The 15,223-nt window shown below is 37.8% G+C and overlaps 1 protein-coding gene across 2 annotated transcripts in view; it reads right to left on the bottom strand.

Moving 5' to 3' along the window:
- Window positions 1-14,989, bottom strand: part of RCBTB1 (RCC1 and BTB domain containing protein 1) — a 48,657-nt gene extending 33,668 nt beyond the window's left edge. The window contains exon 1 of one of the 2 annotated variants that reach the window (XM_007495408.3): window positions 14,643-14,989. The gene's annotated coding sequence lies outside the window, so the exon portion shown is untranslated. The remainder of the gene's footprint in view (window positions 1-14,642) is intronic. The other variant, XM_001378592.5, reaches the window with a different exon arrangement.
- Window positions 14,990-15,223: the final 234 nt, after the last annotated feature.

Raw genomic sequence — 15,223 nt, 5'->3', positions numbered from 1 at the left:
AATATCTTCAATATCTAGGATTAAAGGATTTATGGCCAGAAGAAACTACCATCTAGTTCGACCTTTTAATATTTTTTAAACCCTTACCTTCCATCTTAGAATCAATACGTGTATTGGTTCTAAGGCAGAAGAGTGGTAAGGGCTTGGCAGTGGGGGTCAAGTGACTTCCCCAGGGTCACCCAGCTAGGAAGTGTCTGAGGTCAAATTTGAACTCAGGACTTCCCATCTCTGGGCCTCATTCTCAATCCACTAAGCTACTCAGCTGCTCCTGAAACCTTTTTATTTTAAAGATAAAGAAACTGAGGCTGCTGAGTGATTTACCCAATACTGCACAGAAAATGGAGATAAGATTTAATCCAGATATACAGTTCTTTCTACCAGAATATGTAAATGCTCTCACTAGGTCAGACATTTATATTTAGCTATGACTTGGTTGTGTCCTAAGAAATGTTTAATACATGTGTTTGTTTTATATACATCTCAATATGTGCACCTTTATTTGAGATGTGCTAACTTATAAAGAAAGCTCTAAGAGGGCAGAGTCTGAGTTGCCCATATTTTCTACAGTCTTTAGAACCCCCCTGGGTGATCAATATATACTAAGTGAACCTCTCTATTAGAAGCAGTTTAGGAGTTTAATATCCTAAGATACATTCCCTGAGACTACAGTGATACTTACTTTGATAACCCACTTTCAGCTTCTAAGCTCCTTACTTTTCAGCCCACAGCATTCTACTGTGAATCCAGATGCAGACATTTACAACTGACTGACCAACATAAATCAAATATTTATTTTGCTTTGAAAAAGAAGCTCAGCATCAACTCAAAGATGTGGTTCACACCTGCTCACAAACAGAATCTAATGTGTCATAATGGGGATAAGTTTTGGATGAAGCAGCTGACAATGATAGTGTCTTCTAAAGTGACCCAAAGATGAAATGAATATATTATAAACCTTCAAAGGCATGAAAATATATTTTGTTTTAAAATGTTAAAAAAAATTAAGGTGAATTCTACAAGCAACAAACCCCTTTCAAGGGGTTTATAAAAGGTTGCCCACAAAGCTAAATGATAGCTTAAAGAAAAAGCAAAATTTAAAAAAATGTTGAGCTTTAAAGCTCAACATTTAGGTTATATACATAAGTATATATTTACATGTAAGTATACTTAGAAAACTAAATGTTTTAAGTTTAAGTATTCTTGCCTTGGACTTATAATCTAAAAAAGCAGATAAATTTCATTTACTTGACATAAAAATAAATGCGTATTTCAGTCATGAAGTTTTTTTTCTTGTTCCATTTTAGGATTTTGCTATTAGGTCTTAAGGAGAGGAAGATGAGCTGCTCCATTCATCTTTTAGTTCCATTGAATACTCAATTATTGACAAACTGCATAAAAGTCATAAGAAAAGGTATAGACTACCAAAAGAAAGCATGAATGATGTATTTGAAATTATTTCAAAATTGAGAAAATATCAAAATAACCTTATAGAAAGTAAAAGAATGTCAGTTCAGGTTAATTTTTTAAAAAATACATAAAGGAAATGGCAGTCTCTAAAATACATAATTCCACTTTGTTTCCAGACATACTAAGTACAAAAGCATAGTTCTCAAAAGCTATCCTTCAGCACTCGCAGTTGAAACACTAATTTGGGGTTAGAATCCTTGGTTTTGATACTGTTTCTGCCACTTAACTGCCTGGATAACCAAAAATAAGTCACCTAATTACTCTGAGTCTCAGTTTTCCACCTGTGAAAATAGACCTGATGATCCCTCTGATTGGTACCAGCTCTAACCCTATGATCCTATTGCTTAGGATCAGGAAGGCTTCAGTTCTAATCTAGACTTCAACATTTAACAGATGCATGACCTAGAACTGGTCATTTAAGTTTTCTAAGGTTCAGGTTCCACATTTAAAATAAGAATAGTAATAATAATGATTTCAAAGGGTTCTTGTGAGGATCAAATGAGATAGATGATATATGCATATGATGTTTAGGAAACTTTAAAATGTTAGTAACTTTAAGCTATGCAAATAATTATTAGAACAATAGAAAACTGCTCAGATATGAAGAGCCATCTTAGGGAGAGAGTTCTATAACTTTTTAAATTAAAAAGTGCAGCGCACTAAGGTTCTGGCTTTACTTATAACCTGCAGGTTGGAAAGAGAGATTCTGATTACTCTGAGGACTGGCACATATGGTAGCCAGAGGCACATGGCCATGGTAACAAATTTGGTCCATGATTCATCTTTAGCAGACAGAAGATGGGGCCAGGGACAATCCCTACTTTGTAACATTTTAACTAATATTTATATAGGTTTTTAAAGTTAAATATGCATATTAACTCAACACTCCTGTGAGGTAGGCCATATTATCCCCATTTACAAATGAGGAAACTGAGATCAAGAAAAGCTAAGTGCCATGATAAGGATTACACAGCTGAAAAGTGTATTTGAGACAAGATTCAAACTTATCTTCCTGAGTTCAAGTCTAGCACTTCATGCCATCTGGTTAAAATTTTAATTATAATAAAAATTCAAGCTACATATTAATGTCTTCTACTAAAGAATTTCCTAAATTTGTACAAGTTAGATGAGGCTTCATTTTAATTAACAGTTTACACTGGGAAGCCATTCAAAGAGTTTTAACAGCTAAGGAGTTGCTCATAAAATATTTCTGGAGTCTTGTGAGAAAGACAGTAGTCAACATTTACTTAAAAAAAAAAATCATAGAAACAATTAAGAACTTCATTGAAGAAAATGACAATGATGAGATATCCTTTCAAAACCTATGGGATGCAGCCAAAGCCATTCTCAGGGGGAAATTTATATCCTTGCATTCATATATTAACAAATTAGGGAGGGCAGAGGTCAATGAATTGGACATGCAAATTAAAAAACTAGAAAGTGAACAAATTAAAAATCCTCAGATGAAGACTAAATTAGAGATCCTAAAAATCAAAGGAGAAATTAATAAAATTGAAAGTCAAAGAACTATTGATTTAATAAATAAGACTAGAAGCTGGTACTTTGAAAAAAACAAATAAAATAGACAAAGTACTGGTAAGTCTAATTTAAAAAAGGAAAGAAAACCAAATTGACAGTATCCAAGATGAAAAGGGAGACCTCACCTCTAATGAGGAGGAAATTAAGGCAATCATTAAAAACTATTATGCCCAATTGTATGGCAACAAATATGGCAATCTAGGTGATATGGATGAATACTTACAAAAATATAAATTGCCTAGACTAAAAGAGGAAGAGATAGATTACCTAAACAACCCCATATCAGAAAAAGAAATTGAACAAGCTCATCAAAGAACTCCCTAAGAAAAAATCCCCAGGTACTGATGGATTCACAAATGAATTCTATCAAGCACTCAAAGAACAACTAATCCCAATATTATACAAACTATTTGACAGAATAAGCCAAGAAGGAGTTCTAACAAATTCATTTTACAACATAAATATGGTACTGATCCCAAAGCCAGGCAGGTCAAAAACAGAGAAAGAAAACTATAGACCAATCTCCTTAATGAATATAGATGCAAAAACCTTAAGTAGGATACTAGCAAAAAGACTCCATCCAGCAAGTCATCACAAGGGTTATTCACTATGACCAGGTAGGATTCATACCAGGAATGCAAGGATGGTTCAATATTAGGAAAACCATCCACACATAATTGACCATATTAACAAGCAAACTGACAAAAATCACATGATTATCTCAATAGATGCAGAAAAAGCCTTTGATAAAATACAACACCTATTCCTACTGAAAACACTATAATGTATAGGAATAGAGGGGCCTCTCCTAAAAATAATAAACAGTATATATCTAAAACCATCAGCAAACATCCTTTGCAATGGGGATAAACTAGAAGCCTTCCCAATAAGATCAGGAGTGAAACAAGGATGCCCATTATCACCTCTATTATTTAGCATTGTACTAGAAATACTAGCAGTAGCAATTAGAGAAGGAAAAGAAATTGAAGGTATTAAAATTGGCAATGAGGAGACCAAGCTATCACTCTTTGCAGATGATATGATGGTCTACTTAACGAATCCTAGAGAATCAACCAGAAAGCTAGTCAAAATAATCAACAACTGTATCAAAGTTGCAGGTTACAAAATAAACCCACATAAGTCATCAGCATTTCTATATATCTCCAACCCATTACAGCAGCAAGAATTAGAAAGAGAAATTCCATTTAAAACCACCCTAGACAATATAAAATACTTAGGAATCTATCTGCTGAGACAAACACAGAACCTATATGAACACAAATACAAAACACTCTCCACACAATTAAAACTAGATCTAAACAATTGGAAAAACATTGATTGCTCATGGGTGGGACGAGCTAACATAATAAAAATGACAATCCTACCCAAATTAATTTACTTATTTAGTGCCATACCCATTAAACTACCAAAAAACTTTTTTACAGAATTAGAAAAAAACATAACAAAGTTCATTTGGAAGAACAAAGGATCAAGGATATCCAAGTAAATCATGAAAAGAAAATGCAAAGGAAGGAGGACTTGCAGTCCCAGATCTCAAACTATACTATAATGCAGTGGTCATCAAAACAATTTGGTACTGGCTAAGAGACAGAACAGAGGATCTGTGGAATAGACTTGGAGTAAATGACCTCAGCAAGACAGTCTATGATAAGCCCAAAGAGACCAGTTTTGGGGACCAAAACCCACTATATGATAAAAACTGCTGGGAAAATTGGAAGACAGTATGGGACAGATTAGGTTTGGATCAATATCTCACACCCTACACCAAGATAAACTCAGAATGGGTGAATGACCTGAATATAAAGAAGGAAACTATAAGCAAATTAGGTGAACACAGAATAGTATACTTGTCGGATCTATGGGAAAGGAAAGACTTTAAAACCAAGAGTGAGCTAGAAAAAAAATCACAAAATGTAAAATCAATAATTTTGATTACCTCAAATTAAAAAGCTTTTGTACAAATAAAACTAATGCATCCAAAATTGGAAAGGAAGCAACAAATTGGGAAACAATCTTCATTAGAAAAACCTCTGACAAAGGTCTAATGACTCAAATTTACTAAACCAATTGTCCAAAAAATCAAGCCATTCTCCAATTGATAAATGGGCAAGGGACATGAATAGGCAATTTTCAGTTAAAGAAATCAAAACTATTAAAAAGCACATAAAAGGGGGCAGCTGGGTAGCTCAGTGGATTGAGAACCAGGCCTAGAGACGGGAGGTCTTAGGTTCAAATCTGGCCTCAGCCATTTCCTAGCTGTGTGACCCTGGGCAAGTCACTTGACCCCCATTGCCTAGCCCTTACCACTCTTCTGCCTTGGAGCCAATACACAGTATTGACTCCAAGATGGAAGGTAAGGGTTTAAAAAAAAAAAGCACATGAAAAAGTGTTCTAAATCTCTTATAATCAGAAAAATACAAATCAAAACAACTCTGAGGTATCACCTCACACCTAGCAGATTGGCTAACATGACAGCAAAGAAAAGTAATAAATGCTGGAGGGGATGTGGCAAAACTGGGACATTTTAATGCATTGCTGGTGGAGTTGTGAATTGATCCAACCAGTCTGTAGGGCAATTTGGAACTATGCCCAAAGGGCTTTAAAAGACTATCTGCCTTTTGATCCAGCCATAGCACTGCTTGGTTTGTACCCCAGAGAGATAATAAGGAAAAAGACATGTACAAAAATATTCATAGCTGTGCTCTTTGTGGTGGCCAAAAACTGGAAAATGAGGGGATGCCCTTCAATTGGGGATGAACAAATTGTGGTCTATGTTGGTGATGGAATACTATTGCACTCAAAGGAATAATAAACTGGAGGAATTCCATGGGGACTGGAACAACCTCCAGGAATTGATGCAGAGTGAGAGGAGCAGAACCAGGAAAACATTGTACACAGAGACTGATACACTGTGGTACAATAGAATGTAATGGACTTCTCCATTAGTGGCAATGCAGTGATCCAGAACAACTCAGAGGGATTTATGAGAAAAACCCACTATCCACATTCAGAGGAAACACTGTGGGAGTAAAAACACCGAAGAAAAACAACTGCTTGAATACAAGGATCGAAGGGATATGGTTGAAAATGTAGACTAAATGAACATCCTAGTGCAGATAACAACAACATGGAAATAGGTTCTGATCAAGGACACAAATAATACCCAACGCTATGGGAAGGGTGGGTGGAGGGGAGGGAGGGAAATAATGTGATTATTGTAACCAAGGAATAATGTTCTAAATTGACTAAAATAAACTAATTCAAATGGAAAAAAAATAAAGAAAATGAAGCAAAGAGCACACATTTGGACTATTTTTCTACCTTGTCCCAGAAAGGCTGCTGCCTGCCTTTAAGTATTTCTTCAGGCTGCCATAATTCAAAATTCACTACAGCCCCACCTTGGATTGTATCGGCTATAAAACAGATAGGTGGCACAGTGGATAGAGTGCTGGGCCTGAAAACAGGAAGACTTATCTTCCTAAATTGAAATCTGGCCTCAGTCATTTATTAACTATGTGACCCTGGGCAAGTCGCTTAACTCTTTGACTTAGTTTCTACATTTATAATATCAGCTGGAGAAAGAAATGGCAAAACCAATCCAGTATCTTTGCCATGAAAATCCCCAATGGGAACATGAAATGCCAGACACAACTGAAACAACTTAATAACAAATAAAATAACATTGGTCAAGACAACATGGAGCTGGGATCCAATGGCTACTGTTTCTCTGTTACTTTCTATGCAGGCTGAAAGATACTTCACAGCAGGAATTGTTCACTTGTTTGTTGATGACCCCTCACAAAGGGAAAACTCTACTCTTCATTTATTTCCCTTTTCCTTCATCCACTTGCTCTTGTCTTTGCAATGCTTACATTGATGGCTCTCTCTTCCTTGGATTCTCTCTGCTCCTATGTGCTCATTCTTAAATCTATACACTCAGTCCTAATCTCTTCCCCAAACTCTTCCATTGGAAATCTCCAAATGAATGTCCCAATGGCACCCTCAACATGTCCAAAACAGAATTATCCTCAAAACAATTTTTGGTGAGGAAAAACCACCTTTCTACTTGGCATGAGATTTGTAACACTACTTATTCTCGACTCTTCCATTTTTCCTATTCACCCTTCGTAACCAAATTGGGTGCCAAATCCTATCTAGTTACCACAATTCTCATATCATGTAACTTTTTTGGAATGTACTCTTCATTTCCTTTTGTTTAAAAAATAAATTGCTCTTCCAGCTAAGATTGTTTCATAAATTGTTCCCTTCATGATCCTTTCCAGATACTATAGGTGCAAATATTTCCCCCTTTCTCAAATTTATCTAGAACTTTGTCTACAGTTTTTCTTTGCAGTAAATTTATGATTTTCTCCCCCATTAGAATGTAAGTCCCTTGAAGGCAGAAACTGTTTTTCCTTAACACTTTTACATCCTCAGTATTCAGCATAGTGCTTGCTACAAGGAAAACATAGTTTTAAAAATTCATTCAAGTTTCTTCCAGGTAAGCCATAATTCCTTGAGAACTGAGACTTATTTTTCATCTGTGTCTTGGTCCCCAAAGTCTTAAATAATAAATGTTTAATTTCAGCCTCTTTCCCCACCCTCAAAAAAACCAAACATAGAAATATTTTTGTTTTCCAAAGTAAATTCAAAGCTGATAGCATCAGTTAGCAAACATTTTATAAAAACCCTTACTTAGAAAATAGAAAGGCAAAAAAAAAAAGAGGTTCATGCCTTTAGAGAATTCATATTCTAATGACCAATTACATACATAAAAAATACACACAGTTTAAATGGGAAGAAATTTCAAAGGGAAGGGGTAGTGGTAGAGGGGATGGAAAACTGGACAGACAAGAAGGACTAGGAAAGGTCTATTGCAAATTAATGCTAAGCCTTGAAGGAAGCCAAAAGGTGGAAGTGAGGAGGGAAACCATTTCAGGCAGAGTGAAAAGGTTCAGGGCAGAGTGGTGAAAACAAAATGTCAAAAAATAACAAAAAGGCCAGTATTGTCAGACTCTCATTGGCTACCAAGGTGATCTTTTAGGAGGAAGTTCAGCTGTTGGCAAGGCTGTTATGGCAGATGTACAAGTTACCACTGATGATGTATTGACATCATTTTAGATGTGGGCTGGAATATATGTAGCCACGGTTCCTGGGACTGATGATGGGTCAGTATTGCTACCTAAGGACAGAATATCCTTTCCACACAATGCAGCATGTTCTTAGGGCCTCCCAGCCTGGGGCTTTTATGATCCTGGAGACCTCAGCTCATTTCCTGGGATCCTCTCCAAGCAGTTCTTCCTACTACAATAAAATGCTAAAATGATTATTCACTTATCAAAATGTTTTGTTTCTAAATATCTATATCATCATCTCATTAAGCCAGTAACATAAGTGATTAAAGCTCCTGTTCCATTTACTGCGTAGGCCTAGAATGCATCTACTTCATCTAGGACCTCTGTCTCTTCTTGCTAGGAAACCAGATTCCTGGAACTTCAGTATTCCTACCACTTGGCATTTCTGGCTTTTTGTTTTCTAAGATTGTGGGGCTATTCCCTAAGACCTGAACTCAAATCCAGCTTCAGATAATAGTTTTGTGACTCTGGGAAAGTCACTTAACCTCTAGGTCCTCTCAGTTTTCTCCTCTATAAAATGGATAAATAGCACACCCTTGCTAGAGCAGTTGTGAGGATAAATTGAGATAGTTGTGAAATATTTTGCAAACCTTAAAGTGACATATAAATGCTGTTGTGTAGTTTGTTTTTTTTAAAACCATTATCAACCCTGACATTCTTCTTGGTCAAAGATAGGTAAAAGGTAGAACACCATTGAACTTCTCCATTTGTTGTACGGAAGAACTTATTTGGAATAGCTGAACAATGCTCTGCCTCTTTCCACATCTTAGCAGCCTCCACTCCCATTTATAGCAATCTTGTACTAATATGAAAAATAGAGGCAGAGTACTATTATCTTCCATCTAACAAGAGGTGGCTATGGACAGAAAATCTAAGGTGTTTTTAACAACTGCTAGATTCCAGAAAGAAACCCTGACCTAAGGTGCTGCAGGAATGTGGCCACCTTTAGGCCTAAATTTCCACTTTAAAAACAGGATGCTGCTGACATTGTTTATACAAACAACTGAAGATAAAAGTGCACCTGAGGTCCCTTTGTCCACTAAAAAGCATGGATGCTGCTCTGGAGTTCACTGTTCTCTGTAACTATGCCCTCATTAGTTTTTAGCAAATACAGAATAGATATGAATGAATGACCTGAGCAGCTAGGTATCTGGGTTCAAATCTGGCCTTAGACACTTGGACTCCAGGCAAGTCACTTAACCCTGATTGCCTAGCCCTTTCTCCTATTCTCTCTTATAATGGCTACTAAGTCTGAAAGATAATAAATAAAATGACTTATAAAAATCTCTTCCCTGTAACTGTGTTATCTTGAAAAACAAATAGCAGCAGAGTATCCTGGAAGCCTTCCTGTAGTCATAGAGAATAAAGAGAAGGCCTTAAAGATCCTGGTTCTTGCCCCTTCTCCAGTATCTACCAGCTGTGTGATCAGGATTGAGTTACTTAATTTCTCAGTGACCCAAGCTGCTTTAAGGAATTGTCTAGGAATTTCCAGATGGGAATTTTTTCCTAGCCCTGGTGAAATTACAGATCTAGACCAAAACAAAAACTTTAGATAATTCTAGGAACTTTCCAGTACACATCACCAATGATCAATACCTAAGGAAAATCCTATTGAAAGTACAATCTGGGATACATGCTGGTCTATTTCCTTGAAGACTCACTAGTGGATAAAGTAGGGTTTCCATGTCCTAGTTGGCCGATTTGTTAAGAGCAAATATATCTGCATAGAAAGCTAAATAGGATCATTTGAAAAAAATCATCACTCTATGCTTTTGTTTTGGAAAGGTAAACAGGAAGGAACCATGTTACACTACTAAAATATAGTTCTTTGTGACAAGCCCTATTCTAGGCAGTATGAAAGACTAAAGAGAATGGACCAACTCCTATTTCATAAATTTTCTAAGGAGCTAAAAAGTTGAAAGTATCCCTCCTTTTTGGCAATGAGAGATAGTTTGGCAAAGTTCAAATTTACTAGCGATACCAAATATTTTAAATGAATCAGTTAAGGTATGTTCAGGATTTGGATGTGATTCTAAATCTGTGGCTTTCTGAAAAAATGTCAGCTCTAGCCAGTTATGGCTTGAATCCAAACCATAATTCTGGAAATATGCAGCTGGCTTCATACGTATGCAATCCAAGAACAGCTCTGAGCAAAATTTACCAGCAATTGAAAAGTGAGGAAATACAAATAGCAGTCTTGAATTCCAGTAGTACTTTTCTGACTCTACATTAAAAATCAACCTATAATGTGCCCTAAATGATTCAGTTTCTTCAAACAATGCTCCCTGCTAGGAAAGAAACATTTGGAATGCTGCAAAATCATAAGGAACAAGATTTATCCCAAAGTTGAAAAGACATCCTTCCCCACTTTTGCAGAGCCAAGAGATTCCACAGGTCTGGAACATTGTATATAATTTCAGATTTTAAAAACTTTGACCGGTTTTGCTTATTTTTTTTCCTTCTTTAAAATAATTCTCTGCTAAAAGAGATGGCCATTTGGGGGCAAAGGGAAATTTAGGTGGTGTAAAAACAAAAGATATCAATAAAAACAATGAAATTTAGATCAAAACACTTGCTCATCACCATCAATTCAATTTGCCCAGCAAAGAAATATTTTAGATAGCCAGTGAAATTTTTTTAATTAAATAATTTGATTTTGAGACTTTAAAAATAGGAAGCAAACATTTTGTCAACAACAAAAAGCACAAAGAACATATGTCCAAAGTGATATTTCTATTCATTCTTAACTTTGTCAAGTGGCAATGATTTGATATCCAAATGAACATAACAATGTATAAGATGCCTTAATGGGTGGCCCTATTTGATGTATAGTAAAATCTTTCAAGCATTCCCGCTTTGGATTAAGAATTTCATATTCCACAGTAATCAGCCTAGAAACATCTTCATGAGAAACCAATGAGCTAGACACTTGAGGAAAAGATAAAGAATAGAAAGCAAAGACTATCAAAGCTCTCAAAATTCTTCTGGGAATCTTCCAACATGTATTTCCTGAAAGACTTATGCCAGATACCACTTCTTACTGAGAACCTTCCTTGACTGTCTTAGGTATTAGTTCTCTTTATCCTCGATTATACTCTTTCTGAAAAGAAACTGTTTCTCATTTTGTCTTTGTATCCCAAGTACTATCCACATAGTAGGTACTTATTGAGTTAAATTACACTGAATACTGTGTCTGCATGCAACATTTTAGCATGTGGAAGGAGACTTGGAAAAATCAAGTTTTGAGTCCTGTCTTTGTCACCATTTGTGTGACTGTGGGTTACTCATATAACTTCCCTGTACCTCAGATCCTTCCTATGTAAAACAGGGTTCAATATACCTGCAAGATCTACAACAAAGGATTCTCAGAAGACTCACATGAGATAATGTGGGTAAACTCCTTAGCAAACCTTATAGAGCTATATAAATGCTAGTTACTACTAAGTCACCAAAGCTTGATACGGTTAACTTATGAAATGAACATATTCATTTTGCAAAGGAGACCTCAACATTCCTTAGACCTTAATATTTACAACACCCTAAAATGTATTCTATTAACCTGAGCCTATCTTCTGGAGATATTTTAGTATTCAATGAACTTAATTCCCCTCAGATGAGGTTCAATGTGAACTCATCTTTTAGCCAGTTACGCTCTTTAAGACTAATACTAGTGTTTCAATGCATAGGCAGTCCCTAACCAATGTTCAGCTAAGCAGACCAGTGGAAAGAATGCCAGAACTGGAGTTGGGAAGAATCATCTTCCCGAGTTCAAATTTGGCCTCAGATACTAGCTGCGTGGCCCTGGACAAGTCACCTGTGTTTACCTCAGTTTTGTTGTTCAATCATTTCAAATTAATTATACTTTTCAGTTATGTCCAACTCTTCGTGACCCTATCTGTGATTTTCTTGTCATTTCCTTCTCCAGCTCATTTTTACAGATTTCAAGTAACTAAGGCAAACAGAGTTAAATGACTTGTCTATAGTAACAGAACTAGCAAGGATCAGAAGCCAAATTTGAACTCAGGAAGTTTAGTCTTTCTGACTCAAGCTCAAGGTTCTATCAATTGTGCCACTATAGGTAGAGATGCTAATTAGACCACAGGTCTCCCAACTCATTTTTGTGTTGTTGATTTTTTTTTCACCACAATATGCAATGTCTGAGTTTTAGGCCTGAAAAAGGGCTTAACAGAGAACTTAGAATGGATTCAGAAGCCCACAAAAGTAACAAATAGGCCTCACAAGGAAAAGAGTTCACTTAATCAGTAGAACAAAGATGAAAAGTAACTTCACCATATTCCAGCTTGGTGGGGGAGGGGGAAGAAGAGGAAAGGTTTAAGGAAGGATGAAACAGACAACAAGTTTTGACTAGGCAGGGAAGAAACCCCTTAATATAAGAAAAAGGACTGGTATGGAATCTTTTTCCTCTGGATACTTAGCAAGAAGGTAGAAAATTATTTTCAAGGATTTTTCTTTTGAGTTTTACTTGAAAAGATAGACTAAACAAAATTCTTGGGATCCTTCCATACTTTAGAACTCTAAGGTACCACTCACTTTTAAGAATGAATATGATTTAGACACTGAATAAATTTAGTCAGTTTCCTACATAGTATAATAGACCCTATCTCAAAATAAAATTCATAATATTCCAAAGGAAACTAATAATATTGAAATATAGTAACCAAATACTTAAAAAAAAAAGGTCAGGTTCAGGACCCCAGAATGAGACCCTTAATAAGTAGAATGCTGGGATCTTCTGCCTTCATTTTTTCCAAGAAACATGCCCTGGCTAAATTCAGACCTCACAAGCTAGAAAGTGATATCAACTGTAGACACAAGCCAGGATTTTATTGTTGTTGTTCAATCTTATCTCCCTGTTTGGATTGTAAGCTCCTTGACCAAGGTCCCTATCTTCTATTTCTTTTGTATCTCCCAAGCACCTACTCCCGTGTTGTTCACACAGTAAATGTGCTATGAACCCTGAAAAACAAATGCCATTCTAGGACTAGCTGTGCACATAACCTAACTTCTTTACCTCCTCTTTCCTGACTCTCACTTAAAGACTCTCACTATTAGACTTCCCAAAACTTGCTGCTCTTTACTGGAAAAGCAGAAAAGCAGAAGCACCCTTTATTAATAAACTGCAGCAGAGGACTTCAGCTTTGTGATTTTTCCTCACTGAAATTCCCAGATTGTGGTCATTTGAACCAAAATAGCTGCCCAAAACTACATAATGAAAGAAGTCTCACACTATTCAGGATGTTGTCTTCTATTCTTCTCAACAAGAATATGTGGGTAGCCAAAGTATGTTTCTCTTCCCTTCTCTTCAATGGATTAAAATATAGTCTATACTTTTGTTTTAACAAGCTAACATACAGGGTTATCCAAAAATCTTAACTTATTAATTTAATAAGCACAAATAGCTTATTAAATTAAGCTTTTCTAACTTACTATTATGTTAAGTGGGGTGTGCCAAAAGTTCTTAATTTTAGTTTTAAGCTTTAATAGCTTAAATACTACAATAACAGCTAACAATACAATATAGCTGTCATTAATTTCTCCCACAAGGTTACTTCACCCACAATTGAGACCACTTCAAAAGACTCAAAAGTTTTTGCCCTGGAGGGGCCATTTATCCAAGAGGAAATGATACCCAAATGCAAACCTACAGCTACATAAAAGGGCCACCCAGCAAACTAACTTCATTAAAAAAAAAGTTTCAAAGTACAGCTTACTAAAGCTTTCTGCCCCTTAGCAGGAGGCTTCAGGTAGCCAAATATAAACTCTATGCCACAAGAAAAGAAAGAGCACCTAGAGCAGGAAATGCTTCGATGGTCCGAGGCCAGCATCATATCAAGTAAAGATCAAATAAGATGCTATTTCGTGGTGTTACAGGATCAAAGGTCTGGGGAGGGCATTACTCATTGACTTGGGGTGGGGGGAAACTTGAGTGGAGAGCGCCCTCGGGTAAGTCTGATGTCTTAACCCAGATAGAAAAGGAACAACAGCTGCGGGTGTTCAAGTCACACCAGACAGGTGTGGAGGCATTGAGAGAAAGAAGACAGCCGGTCGCAGTTTAACCAGCACAAGCAGGGGTACCAGCCCTTATTCCGGAGACGCATGTATACATACATTTATATACCCCCTTCAAAAAAAAAAAAAAGACGTAATAAAAGACAGAACTTCCTCCCGCCCCCCATTCCTCCTCCTTGCTCGCTGGACGCCGAAAAACAGCCCGGATGGGGCCAGGAACCTCCCTCCAAACAGCGCTGCCCGGGTTCTCACGTCTCGGCCCCAGGCACAAGGATGCCGAAGAGCCCCCACCCCACCTAACGGATCCTGGACAGCTGCAAACGCCTGATTCTGGGACTCCAGGCCAGGACAGCCTCGCGCGCACAGCCAGCCAGCCTCCCACCAACACGCCCCCCACTCCCCACCCGTTCATTGCCCTCTTTCTGCCTTGAATCCGCGCCCACACGCTACCTGGAGAACAGTCACCCGCGCGCGCGCCGCTCTAGCCCCGACTCCCCGCGGCGAGACCAGGCGCGCTCCTCTGGGGGTGGGGGATAGAGAAAGAAAGAGAGCTTGGCGGCGGCGGGAGGAGCAGCGCCAGCAGCCTCAGGAGGAGGGGACCGAGAGCCACTGCACTGCCGGGTCACGTGTTCCAAGGAAGTACCAGCCTCCTGCTGCCGCTTCACGTGACCTAGAGGAAAGGAAAGGGAAAAAAAAGAGAAAGAAAGAAAAAAAATTAGGACCAGGTTCCGGGCTAAATTCACTAGGGAGCCTGGGGGCGCGCCTGGAGAACCAGAGCTTCTCGCTGCCAAGGGGCGGGATTCTAGCTCTTTACGCAGATATGATTGGCTCATCCTCAGAGAGGCGGGGTACATAGGACACGCTGATTGGTTTAGTTTTTCTGGGCGGGTCGGTGGACTCCCCAGAAGTCCTGGCAAAGGGCCGCTAGAGCTGGAGCGGGTGGAGCGCGTGTCCTTGGAGCTCCCTCCTCCCCTGCTTCGTGGAGGGGAAAAGCGGCCGGCCCCACCCCTCCAGCCAATAGAAGGCCTCTA

This window comes from Monodelphis domestica, chromosome 4 (genome assembly GCF_027887165.1).
Source record: "Monodelphis domestica isolate mMonDom1 chromosome 4, mMonDom1.pri, whole genome shotgun sequence".
Taxonomy (NCBI): domain Eukaryota; kingdom Metazoa; phylum Chordata; class Mammalia; order Didelphimorphia; family Didelphidae; genus Monodelphis; species Monodelphis domestica.
The sequence above is the reverse complement of the archived record's forward strand: the minus strand, read 5'-3'. Positions and strand labels throughout refer to the sequence as shown.